Source organism: Equus asinus, chromosome 10, assembly GCF_041296235.1.
Source record: "Equus asinus isolate D_3611 breed Donkey chromosome 10, EquAss-T2T_v2, whole genome shotgun sequence".
NCBI lineage: Eukaryota > Metazoa > Chordata > Mammalia > Perissodactyla > Equidae > Equus > Equus asinus.
In genome coordinates, this window is record NC_091799.1 from 21,676,981 (window position 1) to 21,695,488 (window position 18,508).

Below are 18,508 nucleotides of genomic sequence, written 5' to 3' on the forward strand. Positions count from 1 at the left end.
CAACCAGGCTCCCTGCTTTGAAGCCAAAGCTGGTTAGGTAAGAACACCAACTTGCCTACTCCTTGGCTGTGTGACCTGGAGCAAGTTCTCCACTTCTCTGTGCCTCAATTTCCCTATCTGTAAGATGGGGGCTCCCAAAAGGTCATCACGAGGTTTAAAGAACTTCGTCTGTGCAAAGCATTTAGAACAGTGCCTGGTGCATAAGTGTGAGCACTGTTACAATCCAAGGGCCTGTATGATGGAGACCCAGCCCAAGACTGCAGCCTACTGGTACTGTTCTCCCCATAAGAAAGGGAAGAGGGACCCTCACGGGAGCCTGGAAAGAAATTGTCTTTGACAACTTCTACTGTTCCTTTCTTCTCTGCTGCCTCCCCCTCCCGCCAGCCCCGCAGGAGTTGGGGAAAACAGTAACAAGAATGGCCATTTAGTCCCACAGGATCACAAGGTAATCAGAACAAAAGCTGCCACTTCCTGTCTCCCCACGTGCTGTCTGCGTGGAGAGGGAGGTGGCGGCGCTGCACGCGGATTTACAAAAGCATCCGATTCGAACACAATTCCTTTTATTATCAAGGAAGCTATAAAAATACATATAAACAAACACATTTTATCACTGGAGTTGGTCATCACATTTTTATTGGTCTGTAGCGTGTGTTTTTGTTATACTGACGTCTGTTAGAAACAAGTTCCGGAACGCTGTCCTCATTTGGGTGCTTGGGAGAAACAGTATCCAGAAAGGCATTCCAGGCCTGTTCTTACAGAAACAGCGCCCAGTGCAGGAGCGTGCGTTTATGCGTGAGTGTGCATGTGTGTACAGCTAAAATGTTCCTTTCCCCCAGAAGGAAGGGTCTCTCGGAGCTTCCCATGTCACATAGCCAAAGAATCTGAGGACTAGGACAGGGCAATGCTGTGTCCAGGCTCGTAGACCGACTTGGTTCAGCACCCATTTTCCGATGCCGTTAGTGAGCCCCAGCTGCTGTAACAGGTCCCCAGTCTCAGTGACACAGTGGAGTTTCCTTCTTGTTCACATGGCGGGTGTTCCTGGCTGGTGGCTGGACCTTCCACATGGTGATTCAGGGATCCAGCCTCCCTCCTTCTCGTGGTTGCACCCTCCCCTAGGGCCTCAGAATCATCTGCTTTCAGCTGGATGAGAGAAGAATTCGGAGGATTGCAGGTTTTTAAGGATCTTTATGGAGGTTTTTATGGGCCAGGCCTGGAAGTGACCCATGGCACTTCTGTCTATGTTCCATCAGCCAGCTGTAAGTCACATTCCACAACTAACTGCGAGGGAGGTTGGGAAATGTGGCCTGACTCTGTGCCCACGAGGAAGAGGAGACAGGTTGGCGAGTAGCTGGCCAGGTCCAGGTGCCAGGCCCTGGGCTGGAAGCTGCACGGGCAGAGACGATGGGATGGGAGACCTGCCCTCATGAAGCTCGGGGTCTAGTGGGGGAGGAGGGGCAGCAGCAGATACAGGTCGCTGATGTCCCCAGCTTGAGGTTAGACTGAGCCCCTCCCATTGATCACCGGAAGTCCATTCACTTCTCTCTAGGGAGACCTCGCCCTGTGATAAACCCAAGACTCTTGGGGTCCTTGCTAACTCAGTCCAAAAGGAATCAACAGTCCTTGTTTCTAAAGGGTTGCAGAGAAGAAACTGGAATCCTGGTCCATTTCCCAAAAGGCTCTACTCTCTGCAGCAGGCCCAGGGGGATTTCCTTTTCGAGGGAAGAGGGAGCCACTCTCCCTTGGGTTGCAAGTCACTTCACACCACCGCAGGCCTGAGCTCTCAACAGCAGCACTGGGGAGACGGCCTAGTGCCACAGTTCACTTGCACACATGTGCATGCACACACATACACGCATGCGCGCACACACACCCCTCAGAACCAGCCGTAGCAGACATCTGCCATTTCAGTTGACCAGTATCTGTTTGGAGGATCCTAAGAGAGTGAAAGCTCCCCCCTTCTCCCCCAACAGAAGCTGCCTGGGGCGGATCTGCATTCCCAGCAACTAGAATAAGGACACGAAGCCGAAAGTGTGGCCAACTGGACACACCCTGCTGGGACTCGGAATCTCAAGAGTAACAGAGGCACAGGATCAGACTTTAAATGCCGCTGCAGCAGAATGGCATCTCCTGGTGTGTGGGGGGTCATCTCCGTGGCAGAGGTGCCAGCAGGAGCCACAGTGACCAGCTGGCAGGTGGCAGCCTCCAATGTGCCACCTTGGCTGGGCCTTAACTCTCTGGGTTCCTGTCAAGCCTGTTTCTCCAGTCCCTCCGTGAACCACATGCGTCACCCGATACTTTTCCAAACAACTGCTCTGGGTGAACCGGAGTCAGTGTTTCCTCACTGATGGAGCCGGGGCTGCAGCTGGGGCCCGGGCTCCCTCCCTCCAGGATCTCCTCTGCGGCCAGCCTCACGGGGCCCTCCCAGACCCAGGCAGGCCCAACAACTTCCACCCTCAAGGGAAGGGCCGAGGTTCCCAGCTCTTTCCTCCAGGAGATTTCAGAGGAAATCTCTAATTAACCTATCTTTTCACACTCCAACATTCAAAGTCCTCAGGAGGGCTGTGGACAGAACCAGCATAATTGGTTTTCATTGTAATCCTATATATTTTCTTTTACGTGTTTAAAACCATTATTCTGAGAAGAAAGCATTAGTCTTGACTCGATGCCAAAGAGGCTCAGGGGACCAAAAAGGTGAGGATGCCTCTGGACTGTAGCTCTGGACTGCTGGGGCCAGGATTCCTTCCTCCACCATGTGGGCGCTTTGCCTCAACAGACCCCTGCTGGTCTGAGGGCTAACCCATCCTCCCCACCCGATTCCTTCTGGAAAGAGATCCCTATTCTTTTAGGGGCCAGCTCCTCTCCGCACTCTATGAAGATAGGCGGTCCCAGCAGGAGTTGCCACGTTGTCAGCTGACCTCACTCTCCAGCTACAGCTCATTGGTTAAGGAGAGGTGGGCTCTGACCCAAGCCAGGCCAACCAGCTCCTTCTCTGCAGTTTTCTTTTTTAAACTGGAACTGGGGGAACCAGTTATACTCTCCCTGGTGGGAACTCTGGAGCTGCAAGCACTCATGTTTTCTACAAAGTAGGGGAAGCCAATTTGAGAAGGAGAGGCAAGCTTAAAAGAGACAGACAGAGAGATAGAGAGAGGAGCAGAAGAGAGAAAAAAGAGGAGAAAGGAGAAGAGGGAAGGGGAGGAGAGGAGAGGAGAGTGGGGAGGGGAGAGAGCCGGCTTCATCCTAGTCCTGGTCCAGCTGTGGCCCTGCCCCCAAAGGCAATGTGGTTATTCATTGCTTCCTGGAGTTCCCCCCTTTTTGCCTCGTCTAGTTGGAAATGGAGTTCATCACTGTTGTCTCATCCCCACTGAATCCTCAGGGTCTGCACAGAGCCTGGCACATAGTAGGTGTACCGTCAACATCTGTGAATGAATGAGTGTACAAACACACGCAAAAGAAGAAAGAATGCACAAGGTACAGGGAAAGTGATTAATTCGGCCTGGGGAGATGTCAGGAACTACCTGGGGTGGGAGGTGATATTCGAAGTGGGATTTGAAGGGTGAATAGGAGTTTTCTGGATAACAATTGTGGGGAAAGAGGCTAGAAAAGACAGCAGCGACTGGACTGAAAGAGGCTTAACTATCAGACTAAAAATTAGGACTTTTACAAGCAGTGGCTGACCTAGGCCTAAATCCTAAGTGTTCCTGATGACGCCAGAGCTCCATCCAGGGTGTCACCCTTATAAGTGAATGTGTGGGTTCTTAAGCTGCTCTCATGTCCCTGAAATTTGGGGACTCCCAAATTCTCACCTCCCATCAGCTCCAGGCCCAATTATCCCGTGGCTGGACCTCCTCCCCCAGGCGACGGCTGTGCTGCAGGCAGACTCAAACACACCCCAAGTCAGGCTCATCCTCTGCCCGCTACCAGCCAGTGGGGAGCAGATTGCTGGCCCCATGGAAGAGAGAAGGAAACAGGTGTGGACAAGGGCAGGACTGAGCGCAACCGTGGGTCCTCCTGACTGGGTCGCACGGCTTGATTAGGACTTAGGAGGGGGGCGGTGTTTCTCCTCTCTGACCCCTGGGCCTCCCGGGGCCAGGGAGTAAATGTTGACCAGATTGATTTCTCCCACGCTTAGAAGTCAGCGGTCAGCTGCTGACCACACCGTCAATTATTCAGGCTCCCTGGGATTCCACCAAGAGCGACGGCTTAACTAAAACATGCTCTGTTGTCCTCACACCCCCAACTTTCCCTCAGAGGCCTGGGCAGGGATGGCCAGCCAGGCCAGGGCAGCTCCCCGGGGAGCTGGGCAGGCGTCTGCCCAGCCCCCAATTCCACTTCCCACCCATACGTCCGGCCAGGCCTCGGAGCTCCCTCGTCCTCAGGTCTCTTGGAGGAATCCTGAGCAGAGAGGGCTGAGGGCTCAAGGACAGAACTGGACCAGTGGCCAGACGTTTCACTTGGGTTCCACAGGACACGGAATGTTCTTGTGACCAGAGACACACACTCTGGGAGGCCGGAAGCCACCAGTCCCAGCAGGTGCACACTGGTCCACAAGAGACCATCATTGGGAGGGAGGACTGTCCACAGGGAGAGACCCGAGCGGCCAAGGAGAAACAACCAACAGTTTAGGCGAGCTTTAAAATTTGCGAAACTCTCAATGACACACATCGTCTTGTGGCCTCAAGTCTTTTTTTGGAGCCAGGTGAGACATAATTAAAAATGCGTTCACTCAACAGTCGTTTATCGAGCAGGCCAGGCCCTTTGCTAGGTGCTACCAGATGAGGTAAGAGTATCGATTCGGCCCTCAAGTAACGGTAGTACTGAACACTAATAAAAAGGAGATTTACAATGGCTCAGGGATGGTCTTAAACCATCCTGAAGCACCGCTCAACGTGCTTCAGAGCACACCACCCTCACAGGACTCAGTGAGGCAGCTGTTCGTTCTGTCTCCATTTTACCAGCGGGGAAAAATTTTACAGATGAAGCACAGAGAGGTACAAACACGTGTCCAAGCTCACACAGCCTGTGAAAATGATGGAGCCGGAATTTGAACCCAGATGCCTGACTTCCAGCCCCTGCTCTCAGCCTCTCTGTTCAAAGTCATACGAGAGGGGTCAGTCGAGGTTAGGTAGATGATCACATAATTAATGATCTAAGGACAGAGCTGTGGAGGAGAGATCAGAACTAATCTATCCAGGTTGACCAGTCAGAGAAGCCTTTCTAGAAGTGTCTTTTGAGCTGGGAGCTTCCTGAAGGGGAGTTTGCTGGGGGTGGAATCTAGGGAAAGAGGAACACTCCCAGCAGGGAGCATTGTCAGTGTGGAGACCCTGCAGCTCCAGCGCCCTGGCCTGGACGCCCTCTGGGAGGGTGCCTGCCACTGGCTGCACCTCAGCCGCCCCTTAGCTGTGCCCACTTCCTCTTTGTCGGCTGTATTTTTAGATCTCTTACTTTCCGATGACATGGGTCTGCTAGTGGGATCTGGGCCTTCCTCGTCGGTTTTTTATAGTCTCCCACAGCGGGTGTCTCGATCACAGCCCCTCCCTCGGAGACAGGAGCTGCAGGGCTGACTGGAAGCCTGGCTTCTTCTCTGATGCTGGTATTGACTGTTCCACTTGGGCCCCAGGGGCCCACACTCCAATGCCAGTCGACACCAGTCTCCCCACCTCTCACCCTTCCGTCTGCTTTCTCTCCTTCTTCCCGCCAGTTCAATTCCACTCCACTCCAAGATCCCTATCTGTGCCAGACGCTGGGCTGTGCGCTGGCAAGACAGACCGAAAAATGACACAAGCGCCTGTGGCATCGTACGTGCTAGAGTCAGGGTGAGCGTAGATGACTCATAGCGCAAACTGGGATGTGTGTGAAAGTGAAAGGGGTGCTATTAATAATTATGCTGGGACCACAGTGTAAACTCCAGGCAAATAAGATGCAAGGCCACCCCAGTTAAACAGAAGGATGGAAAAGGGAGGAGAGACTTGACAACTACAGGACAGGGAGGAAGGAATCTCGCGAGGGGTACTGGCATGTGCAGGGACTTGGCAAGTTTGGAGGCAAGCGGAAAGTTTATGGTGGAAATAACCCTGTAGATGGGCCGTGCAGAAGGGGTAGAAGGAGAGTCCAGAGTGGACTCCAGCTGGGAAAAGATGGACAGTTTGGTACAACTAGGACAGGATGGCAAAAACATTGCAGCTCTGCCACTCCTGGGCCCATGGCAGGCATCACTAGTTGATTCCAGCACTCTCCTTCCCAGTGATTCAACCTCACAGCCCTCAACACTGTTCTGGGGGCCAGTCACGACCAATTGTCAGCTGCAAAGTAGATGAAATCTATTTGCCATGGGCGTCTAAGCAGCGGGTGCAAGTGCTAGAGATGAGGCTGGGGTTCAAACTGAGAGGCCTAGAATGTGGGAAAAAGGAGCTGGAATATTCTTCAGGTACTAGGGAGCCATCAGAGGATGTTGGGGGAGGGATATAACTAAGACTAAAGTTTTGGGAGTTTTAGAAAGGTTGCTCCATTGGTGGAAGGAACTGGGGCAGGGAAACCAGTGAGGGGAGTGCCGATGTCCAGGGAGAGAGGACGGGGCCCCACAGGACTGGGAGCAGAGAAGTGGGTCTGACGACTAAGGAGACGTCGTGGGGCAGGGAAAAGATGAGGGAGACGGCTAGGATGACTCCTGGACTTCTGGGTTCCTGGGAAGACGCAGTTGGTCAGGGAGGGGTAACAGCACGGGGGGAGGTCTTGATAGGAATCTTTGTCCAGAGGTCACTGCACAGCGCAGTATTACCACAGAGAGGGCCGCCGGCAGACTCCATGCCCCTACGGGGGAGAGAGGATTTGACCACCAGAGCATCAGAGCCTGGAGAAATTCGCCATTCAAGGGGATGAACAGTTAAAAATGTCTTCCCCATCACTCGGGACCCTGCAGAGGAGAGGAAGGGCCTGTGATGGCTCCCCCTACAAAGCTGAGAAATGGGAGCCCGAGAGAACTGATTGTAAAGTTTGGGGGTGACTGCAAGAGGGGAGACTGACACGTCATTCCCTGGTTGGATGTCTGCTTAGCCATGGGCTGCCCCCTGCCCCAGGGCCATATGAGAGGGACACGGTGGCACAGTGCAGGGTGAGGCCCTCTGGGTTCTGCTTCCCTGGAGGCACGGAGGTTGAGCAAAGCAGAGGCTGTGTGGGCCGAAGGGGCTGGAGGCTGCAGGCTCGCTGCCTCCCTCTCAGCCTGGGGCCCCAGCCTCAGCACTGGAGGGATGTGGCAGAGGTACCAGCTGAGGGGTATCTGGAAGGTGTAGCTTTGTCTGGGGACAGTGGGGACGGGAACCACCAGTGTCTGGGGGAGGGGCAGGAATGGAGTCTGTGGTCAGTGGGTCCTTCAGGGGTCTCTACCTTCTACCACCAGAACTACAGGCTTGAGCTAAGTCCACCTCAGCCGTGCCTCACAAAAGAGGAACCACAGCCAGGCCAGAGGTCACTAGAGGGACAGCCATTTTCCTCCTTCTGCCCCAACCCCAACCCCAGGGTGAGCCCAGAGAAGGGGGGTGTGTGTGTGCATGTGTGACAGAGAGACCACCTTGCCCTCCACAGTGCTCCCCAAAGCACACATACACACTCATACACACACACACACTCTTACACACACACTTTGAGCCCCTAGAGCTCCCACTTAGCTTACCTCATGGAGGAAGAAGAAAGTTTGGAGTCAAATCTGAGCCTGAGTTTTAAAACCACCATGTCTTACCCAGAATGAGACTCCTTTTATAACCAAAAGCATCTGAACATTAGAAACTGGACGAAGGTGCCCTGAAAGGTGCCTAACTCCCCACTGGGAGGGGGGGTGCACAGAGCTCAGTTGTAGCCGTTATTAGAAAAATAAAACTGCGTCATAATTATAACCCGGTGAGCTGAAAGTCCTTCCTAAGCAGTTTAGAAAGGGAACACAAAAAGGGGATCGGATGTGAAGGGGTAAAGATGTTTAGAAATAAAGACAGAACGAGGCTCTGCTGAATGTATTAGGCAGAGGGACCCAGGAAGGTCTGACACCTGTCTCTCCACTCGCCCCTCCCCCCGAGATCTGGGGGAGCCATATCGAACACCGGGTCGCTGAGTTGTTGGTTGGGCTTCTGCCCTCTACTAATGTCGAGCCCTCCCTGGGTCGTCTTAAGGCCCAAGGAGGCCTCTCCCCCCAAGGCCCTACGTACATCCCAGGATCCCGTCACATTAAATGGGCCAAGTGGGACAGACCTGATGCAGCCAGGTCTTGCAAACGACCTTCCAGAGGGGAAGGAGCCCGCAGAAGCAAGCCTCTGGCCCTCGCTTAGCCTGCCACTTCTGCAGCGTGGGTGGAAGAGGGTGGAAGGTAGCAGAGGGGGAGCGCGGATTCGATGGAAAAGGAAGAGGAGAGAGCATCTGCAGGAGACACAGAGACTCACTCAGCAAGTGTGGGATCACATTCTGCCCGGCGCCCACCCACTGGTCTGACCCCACCCCTGAGGTCTAGCTCTCTCCTTGGTGGGGGGAAGACAAGCAGTGGGGTAAAGACAGGAGACCAGCCTCCCCTAGCTCCTCGTGCCTCGGGCTGCAGAGAGGAGTAGAGCTGGGGGCCTCTGAATCTGAGGGGTCTGTGGCCATCCCGAGGGTGATGGCTACAAGGTCGGGGTGGCAATCTGGAAGTCATCAGGCGGAGGGGATGCTGCAACCCTTGGAGTGAAAGCAGAGAGGATGAGAAGAGGCAGCAAGGAGAAGGGAGGCTTGGAGAAGCCAGCATTTAGAAGAGCGAGGAAAAGCTGCAGGAACTTGCCTAAGAGCCTGCAGCTGCCGGGTCCTGGCCATCCCCTGGGCCACGCCCCACTCTGGCAGCTGACAAGATGCATCCCTCAGCTGCTCTGGGAAACCTAATGGCCTGAGTCTGCCCAGGTGGGCAGCGGGACAAATTTACCTCCCTGCTTCCTGCCATCCCCCTCCTCCAGCTTTGGCTACTGTTCAGGGCCGCCTCTGAGGCAGCCCCCTCACCCCCGCGCCCAGGCCAGCACTGCCATCCCACCCAGGCCCAGCGTTCCAGACTTTCTCCTCATCAGAGTTTACCAGCCTGGTCTCATTACCTCTCCGGAGTCCCTCGCCAAGTTCTGCCTGGCTCCCTGCCCTCTCTTCTCCTCTCCTTATAGCAGGAGCCAGTTGAGGCCTGTCTGCAGACATAGCCACAGGCCAGGTCCTGGGACCCTTCCCACCTCAGGCAGCAATGCCAGCCCACTGTCCCTTAGAAGTTCGTGTGCATCTGTCCTCACACCTAGTTCTGGCAGCGGGGTTTATGCTCTGGGTCAGAGACTGGGCCCCAAGGACTCTGAGCCCCTCCCCAGTCTCTCTCTCATATATGTCATCAGCCCACCCCACGCCAAACACAAACTGGAGTCTTAATCTTTGAACCCCAGCCCAAGGTTAGAGCAGCAGGGGATGCAGAGGGGGAACTGATATTTATTTTCAGGGCATGGGGGCTTTCTAAGCCTCAGTTAGCTATCCGTATGTAACCCATTTGTCAGCGGGGGGCCTCCCATCCCTTACAATTTCAAACATATCCGTTCAAATCCATATTCCACACCCTGTGGAAATACAAAGATATCCCCAAAACTTTGGATGGTTCTGCAATGGTTTGCATTTTCACACTCTCCTCTGCATCAGAGCTGTGCCTTCTGCTAAATTCATTTAGTGTCTGTGTTGGGCCACTGACCCAGGCCTGCTGTTTTGTTTTTACATAGCTCTGGCTGAGATGTGGAATGCAGCCAGCACCTTCTGCTGTTTCCACCAGAAACCCACCACAGAGGTATTTGTGTGCAGGACAGGCAGAGGGAGATTTAGGGAAGTCACAGGGGTGGTTTCAAGTGCGACAATGAAAACAACTTCGAATGGACATTGGACAATCCTGTTCTTAAAAGTTCTTTGGTCAGCCCACCCTTGTGAAGTTTTCTTGGGGCCCTTACCTCCCGCAGTTCTCCAGCCTCGTCCTGGCTCTTTTCTTCATCTGCCTTTTTACATCTCTCTTCCTTAAGAGGCAAAATGGTGCAGTAGTTCAATTCAAGAGTCCTTCTCCCAGATGGCCTAGCTCTGGGAGAAGTATCAGCTGAGTGATCACAGGAGAGTTACCTAACCTCTCTGAACCTCAATTTCATCTGTAAATGAGGATGATAAAAGTCAAAATAGGATTGGTGGTGAGGATTTCATAAAGCAATCTGTGGGAAGCAGTTAGCAGAGTGTTAATAATGTTAGCTATCATTATTATATTATTATTTACCCCTCCAAATTCTTCTTACTCCCCTGGGCAGAACAAGTCAACCTCCTCAGCCCCTATCCCAAATCCTACCCATCTTTGCATATTCAAGCCCAGGAAGGGCTGGGGCACAGAAAGGAGCGTTCTTGGAACAAGATGGACCCTCCTTTGAAGGCAGTCAGCTGAGGTTGTGAAGGGGCTCCATCAGATGTGAACGGGCCTAACAGGGACCTCACACTGGGAGATACTAAACTAATCTTCTGCCCTTCCTTCCTCTTTCTCTCCACCTCCCCACCCCCATCCCCACTGGGCTGAAAGTAAACAGCTGTGACTGGCAGGGGCAGATCCGAGGACTACTGGCAGTCAGCCCCCAAATTTACTGAACTATTGGCAAAGAGATGGTGTCTTCCAGGAGTTTCTACACAGCCTGGAGTTGCTGGGCCATCTTTTCCACCTCATGGGAAAGCCTACCTAAGAATGAAGCCAATACAAAGGAAAGGACAGCTTCTCGGTGACGTCATTCGAAGTCCTAAATCCCACCTACCTGGATTCAGTCCTTGAGTTTTCCAATGATGTAAGCCCAGAAATCCCCCTTTTCTTGTTTAAGCTAATTTGATTTGAGCTTCTGTCACATAGAATTGATTGAATGTTGACTAATAGAGAATTTTAACCAAAAAAATGGGGTATATTATATAACAAGGGGAAATGTCATGGAATCCACTGCAGGAAGTATAACTAGAAATCACAGGAATGGAAAGGCTGCCTCTGATTTGTCAATCTCTCTCTCTCTCTTTCTGAGCCCATACAACCTCTCATTTCTGCTTTTTCTCGGCATAGCTGCTTTTTTTTTAACCCTCTGTAGACCGGTGTTTCTTCTGACTCATTGGCTGATCTGGAAAAGATCTCAGGGCTGATTATCATCGGCCCAGGCTGGGTCACGTGACCACCCTGAACTATTCATTGTGATTGGTCAAACGGTGGGCCGTTATGTACCTCTGGATCTGAGGATTAGGGTTAGGCCCGCCTAAACCAAACAGACTAAAAGAGGGTGAAGAGTGGTTTAAAAAAAAATCAGAGTGCTCTCTTCAGAACACTGGGGAATGAATGCCAAATACTGCTGCCCACCCCCCACAAAAGGTGGAGTTAAGCGAATTTCTGTTTTACAAACCAACCAAGCCCTCAGTAAGCTCAGGGCCAGTCCCTAGTCCCAGAGGAGCAACTCTAGTAGAAACTTTCACCTGTGACAACAGCTTCTGGAGAGCTGGCTTTGCTTGGACTTTCTTTAATCTCTTTTCAAATCACACCACATGCCAGAGGGGAACTGGTTCTGACTCTGGCCCCAGTATGAAGCCCTCCCATGGCATCCCATGGCATCCTTTGAGTTATAAATGCCCCATTACACATGGAATCATTATGGGGAGGTGGGGGAGTTCCAAGGAGAGCAGCCAGGGAGTGAGGGAGGGATTGTGGAAGAGGTCGCCTCTGAGTAGGGCCTTTAAGGATGGGTAAGAAGAACTTCTGCAGGCTCTAATCAAGAAGACAAATAGGGGCCAGCCCCGAGGCATAGTGGCTAAGTTCGCATGCTCTGCTTCAGTGGCCTGGGGTTCGCAGGTTTGGATCCCGGGCACGGACCTACACATGGCCCATCAAGCCACGCTGTGGCAGGCATCTCACATATAAAATAGAGGAAGATTGGCACGGATGTTAGCTCAGGAACAATCTTCCTCAAAAAGAAAAAGACAAATAGTCACAAGTGTTGGCTAGGATGTGGAGAACTTGGAGCTCTCATGCACTGCTGGTGGGAATATAAAATGGTGCAGGCACTTTGGAAAAGTCTGGCAGGTCCTCAGAAAGTTGAACATAGAGCTACTATATGACCCAGCAATTCCACTCCTAGCTATATACCCAAGAGAAATGAAACCATATGTCCACAGAAAAATTTGTACGTAAATTTTCACAGCAGCACTATTCATAATTGCCAAAAAAAGAAAAGAAAAAATATATATGAGGAGGTAGGAGAGGAGAGGCAGGGGCTGCATGTCAGCCTGGGATCTCTGGGATGTGAGGGCCAACTGTCCGAAAAGCTGGCCCCCTCCCCACCCCGCACACCTAGGATTCCAAAACAAGTGAAGGGAATTTGGGGCCTGAGAGTCCAGCCTTGGGGCATAAAGGAAAACACTCAAATTAAAAATGGGAGAGAAGAGAGGCTATCTCTGCGGCCCAAGGTGGGCAGAAGCTCCACAAGGACGCAGAGAGTCCCGGAGGCTGGACGCCAGCCTGGGGCACGGGCTCAAGCGTTGGGAGAGATCTGGCAGCACAGCCCTCTGACGCCTGCCAGCTCCCTCGGTGTGAGGACCTGTAGTTGGCACCATCGTGGTGTCTGCTTGGCTCTGGAGGACTCCTCTGCATCATTGATCACTCTGTCTACAGAGGTGGGCTCCCAGCAGCCATGTCTGTACAACGTGGCCCTTGGCTGTAGCTGAGTGTCCAGGTATGGACCTCTGGCCCCTGCTGGGTCAGTCATGGTCCCTTCTGTGGAATTTGGGATCTCGACAGAGGAAGAGGCTTTCTCTCCAAAGCACTGGGATGTGGGAACTGTGGGACTGTAGACAGCCACGCTCCCCTCCCCTCAACTCCCTGTGGGCAGGGCTGGAACGAAGACGAAGTGGGTTCCCCAGCCCGCCGGAATGTTCCCAGTTCCCAGTGGAAGTACCTCTAAAGCGAAAGCACCTGGGAACCCTTTGGGAGCCTAGAGGAGATGTGTGAGCCTTGTGGGGAGAGCCCTGAGCCACCAGAGCAGCAGCGAGCGGGGAGGAGGGAAGCAGGGAAGGAGGACTCTAGATGAAGCCGTGCTAATGGGGGGAGGCGGAGCGAGCAGCCTCCCTGGAGAGGGTTTGGGATTCAAAGACTACGACCATTGATAACCACTGCCTTTGGCCAACATGTTCCAGGGAAGCAAAACTTCCACAAATAGTGACGTAATGGCCTTGTTAATGTTATCAATAATTAATATTTTGTGCCAGCACAGCCCATTATACTTTTCAAAGCACATCCACCTCCACAATCTCATTTGCCCCTTCTCCATCTATGTTGGGGGAAGACGTATTAGGCTGAGAGCAGCCATGTCCAGAACCCCTTCTAGAATAAAGCTACTGTGTGACCCACCCCTTGCACAATGGGTTAGGGTGTACATCTGACACAAAGGCAGGTACCCCACAGGTGGGTCAGCGGCCTCGGAGGCAGCACGGCACAAGAGCAGTTACAGTACAGATAACAGTGACCCACTAAGCCAACCCGGCCTCTCTCTCGGGGTTTGAGAGTGAGCCTCCGGAGGGAGGCAGGGCTCTGTTTTTGCAAGGGCAGATGCCAAGAGACACAGAGGGAAGGCAGTAAGCAGCAGCCAAGAATAAATAAGTGGCAGCAGCAGCCAGGAGGTGGAACGAAGATAAGAGAGAGACGTTAGTGGGAGAGGAAGTAGCAGGATGGCTGAGACAGAGGAGCCAACGGAGGGGTCCCAGAGCAGAGAACAGCTCTGGACCCTAGGGTGTTCCCGGCGCTGAACACCATTCCCCTCTCCCCAGAACGTAGTCAGGAGGCTCAGAGTCCTGTCTTGCTAATTGTCACAGGTATCCTCAATAGGAGCCCTCAATGGGAGCCACCTGAGTCGTCCCTATTCCTTAATGCAGCAACATACCCTGCATTGAGCCCCTGGCCCAGCAGCTGGCCAAGGTCAGCACATCTCCACAGGCTCCTTCCTCTTCACTGCCCCTGCACTCTCCTCCCCAGAGGGGTTCCTGTCAGGGGCAGACTACAGGAAGGACCCTGCTGTGATGTGATACCAGTAGGAATGTCACCTGTCTTCAGCCTGGACAGTTCAGGAATATGTCTCAGGAGAGGTGACCAATGCCTCGGTTAGTAGCTGACCAATTAAGTCAAGGCACGATGAAGGCACCCTTCCTTCGTCCCTCCTTCCCTTTCTCCCTCCCATTTTCCTCCCTCCCATTTTCCTCCCCCCTTCCTGTTCTCCCTCATTTTTTCCCTCCCTCCCTTCCTTCCTTTGTTTCCTCAAGAAAACTTGACTCTCAAACGGTCACTTGCTGACTTAAGCACCCAGCAGAGTCTGGCTGGTGTCTTTGTCCCAATTCTAAATTCAATCTGATTGGCCCAGTTTGGGTCAGGTGACCACCTCTGGTCCAATCAGCTAGGGCCAAGGGAACAGGGTGGTGTAGTATTAATATGGCCGCTGCAGCTCAACCCTGGTGCTGCCGCTTCTGTGATGCAGACTAAGACCTAAAATGTGTGCGCTAAACAGAGAGAAATAAAATCAGGGGACAGGAATTCACCATTTTAAAATTGACATATGTTGAGGGCTCTAGAAACAGTACATACGTTCTATTTATTTCAATCCTCACAGCAACTCTGTGAGATAAGCATGAATTACCTTATTTTGCAGGTGAGGGGGATTAGACTCGGGAAGGTAAGGCGCTTGCCCAAGACATTGCATCTAGTAAGGGGTGCAGCTGGATGAGAATCCAGCATCACCCAGCTCTGGGAATTACGTTCTTTTCTCTACCACACTGCCTGGCATGAACTTGAAATGGCGTCTGCCCTTGCTTTGCTAAAGGCCCAAGACTCCACCAACTCAGTGTCATCAAAGGGCCTTTGAAGCTTTCTAGCTCACGTTCATCAACACATAGACAAGGAAGTGGAGTCCAGAGAGGGTTAGTGCCTAGCCCCCAGTCACACAGGAATTCAAAGGCAGGAAGGGGACCAGCATGCAGGTCTCCTAAGTCCCAGGCTGGGGCTCTTCCCTGAACAGCATGCTGCCTTGTGGGTGTCCTGAGAGCCTGTTTCATGGTTCTTTTCCTCCTTGCAAAGCTAAGAGGTGAGGCTACTCCATGTTGCTTCCTGATCTACCTCTCTGACTCTGCCTCCTCCTCTGATTCCTCCTTCTCCGCTCATCCCCTCATTGTAACAATGGTCCCTCTCATCGGAAGTCCCCTAGCAGCAAGGGTAATGTGGCTCCACAAATGACCCCTTTGCTCTGCACTTGGGACTCTTTCTACAAGTAGACTGCAAACTCCCTGAGGGGCATACTGTATCTTTCTTCTTTGACATTCCCTGCGTTCCTAACATGACCCAAACATCCAGAGAGTGCTCCATAAAGACTAAGTTAAATGTTGGATAAGACAAGATAATTGGGTTATGTGTGCCTATGTTGCCACTACGTCCATCCATACATCCACCCATCTGTCCATCCACCCATTTGTCCATCCATCCATTTGTCCATCCATCCATCCATTCTTCTGTCCATTCATCTGTCCGTCCATTCATCTGTCCCTCCATTCGTCCATCCATTCATCCATCTACCAATCCCCTATCAAGCCTTGGATCCAGGCACACTGGGCCTGGGAGGGGAATTCTAGGGATGTCATGCTAATCCACACCTCTGCGTCTTTATTCCTGCTGTTCCTCTGCCTGGAATCCCTCCCCATCTTCCGTCATTTGACACTCACTCATCTCCAACCACAGCCATAGCATGGTCTCCTCCGGAGAGCCTTTCCCAAAGACCAGGCTTGACAAAGAGACCTCTTCTGCGTTCCCAAACACCTTTTACACTTATCACATTTTTGAAAGTAACAACTTTATTGAGATATAATTCATATGCCACAAAATTCACCCCTTTGAAGTGTACAATTCAGTGGTATATTCAGAGCTGTGCAACCATCTCCACTATCTAATTTCAGAATATTTTCATCACCCCATAAAGAAACCCTGTACCCATTGGCAATCCCTCACCATTTTTCCTCAACTCCTCCAGCCCCTGACAATCATTAATCTATTTTTTGTCTCTATAGATTTGCCTATTCTGGAGATTTCATATAAGTGGAATCATATAAATATGTGGCCTTTTGTGACATGCGATTGGCTTCTTTCACTTGGAATACTGTTTTCAGGGTTCATCCATGTTGCAGCATGTCTCGGGACACTTACAATATTTTTCAAAAGGGTATGAGAACCTGGAGCCCCATTTGGTAGTTTTGACCCTTTTTGGTCCTAGGGTGAGCTAAATGAAAAAAAGACCCATACAGTTGCAGAGTCTTAGCATTTCTCTGGTTTAGATCCAAAGCAGTTATCCTAGAAAGATTATTAAAAGCAAAAGACAAAAAACAGAACTTCTCCATTCCAACTGCTCGTAATCCCTCCTTCCCAAAATTCAGCCGCCTCCCCAAATTATGGCAATATCTAATGACAGACAGCATCTGTCAGCGTTCCGTTATATTTTTGTCCTGAACTCAGAGCTGTTTATCCTGAGATGTGTCTTCCTGTTTCAACATCAGAGTTCTTGGCATCTTGAGACACCCCACTCACAAATATGACAGAACCCAGGCGTTATAGACATCTCTCTCTGACACAAATGCTATCCCGGGGTCCTTCCCCCATGTCCATCACCAACAGCAAACGACCAAAATCACTTGCATCCTGGATATCAAGCAAGGGGAGAGAGGAGACAAAGCTCTAAGACACAGGAATTATAGGTTGTCCCTCGGGGAGCTGTTTCCTGAATAAGGTGGTGCAGGAGTTCAGGAGAAAAACAGGTAACATTATTAATTAGAGTAGCTTTGACCGCAGGCCTGGGGAACTCAGCACTTCTCCTTCTACTACGGGCCCCATCAGCTGAAAGGATTTGTTTCCCTGTCTGTCACCCTACCCAAACCCTGAGATCCCCGTGACAGACAGAATAATGGTCCCCAAAGACATTGATGTCCTCATCCTGGAACCTGTGAATATGTTAGGTTACATGGCAGAGGGAAATTAAGGTCGCAGATGAACTAAATTTGCTAATCAACTGACTAAAATAGAGAGATTAGCCTGGATTATTTGAATGTGCCCAATGTAATCACAAGGATTGTTATAAGCGAATGAAGGAGGCCAGAGAGAAGGTTAGGGTGATACAGTGTGAGAGAGACTCCACTGGCCATTGTTGGCCTTGGAGATGGAGGAAGGGGCCACAAGCAGAGGAATACAGGCAGCCTCTAGAAGTGGGAGAAGCAAAAATGGATTCTCCCCCAGGGCCTCCAGAAAGAATGAGCCCTGCCAACCTCTATTTTAGCCCAGTAAGCCCCACTGGGGGCTTCTGACCTCCAGAACGATAATATAATAAATTTGTGTTAACTTGTTACAGCACCAGTGGGAAATTAATACCGATTTTTGTACCTGGACGTGGAATGCGGGACTGCACCCAATTCATCTCAGAAGCACAGGGAGGCACTATATACCAGTTTAGCATTTAGATTCTGGCTCACATAATTCAGGGTTTATAACCCAGTGTTTGCATGCTGTGTGTCCTTGAGCAAGTGACTTGTGCTCTCGACAGCAATTTCCTCATCAGCAAAATGGAAAGGATAGCAATCCTTCTCTCTTGAGATTGTTGTGAAGGTTAACAAAGAGCATATCTGTAAGTCCTTAGCACAGTGCCAGGCCCATGGTAAGCACCGGCTAAATAAATGTTAGTCAGCATTATCATTGGCACCACGCATCATTAACTGTTTGTTGAATTGACCCAAATCAGAGTTAACCTCTCCTTCCCTTGTGGTATCTAAAGGGACAGGGGACTTGGGCCCAATGTGGGCTGGACTCTGTAGCCCAGAATGTTGGTTCCTAACAGCTGAGGCTCCAGACAGCAGCCACATTCCTCAGGCGGGTGGTCTTACCTACTTGTAGATGTTTGTCTAGTTTGAAGCAGGACAACCATCGATGGCACAAAGAGACAAGGATGTCTCAGGGCACAGGAGGGAAGGGACGGAACTAGGAGAAGGACCTGGGATGTCAGGTGGAAGAAAAGGAGAGGTCTAGTGATTGAGATGGGCAATATGTGAAGGGTGTTTCTCCAGAGAGACAGAACCAATCAGATATATTTATATCTATATACCTATACCATCTGTATCTATAGACTCATTATAAGGAATTGGCTCGTGCAGTTATGGAGGCTGAGAAGTCGCAAGATCTGCAGTTGGCAAACTAGAGACCCAGGAGAGCTGATGATATAGTTCCAGTCTGAGTCCAAAGGCCTGAGAACCAGGAGAGCTGACGGCGTGAGTTCCAGTCCAAGGGCAGGGAAAAAACATTGTTGAACCATCTCATGCAATCAGGAAGGCAAAGTTCTCTCTCCCTCAGTCTTTTTGTTCTACTCAGCTCTTTAATTGACTGAATGTGGGCCACCCTCATTACGGAGAGCAATCTGCTTTACTCAGT

General features: G+C 51.4%; 1 long non-coding RNA gene across 1 annotated transcript; it reads right to left on the minus strand.

The window, feature by feature from the left end:
* Window positions 1-280: 280 nt before the first annotated feature.
* On the minus strand, window positions 281-10,479 carry LOC123289297 (uncharacterized). The gene is made up of 3 exons (XR_006533140.2): window positions 10,346-10,479; window positions 9,966-10,154; window positions 281-1,140 (listed from the first exon to the last, which is right to left on the minus strand). It is a non-coding gene; the product is annotated as an uncharacterized lncRNA (long non-coding RNA).
* Between the last annotated feature and the right edge of the window lie 8,029 nt (window positions 10,480-18,508).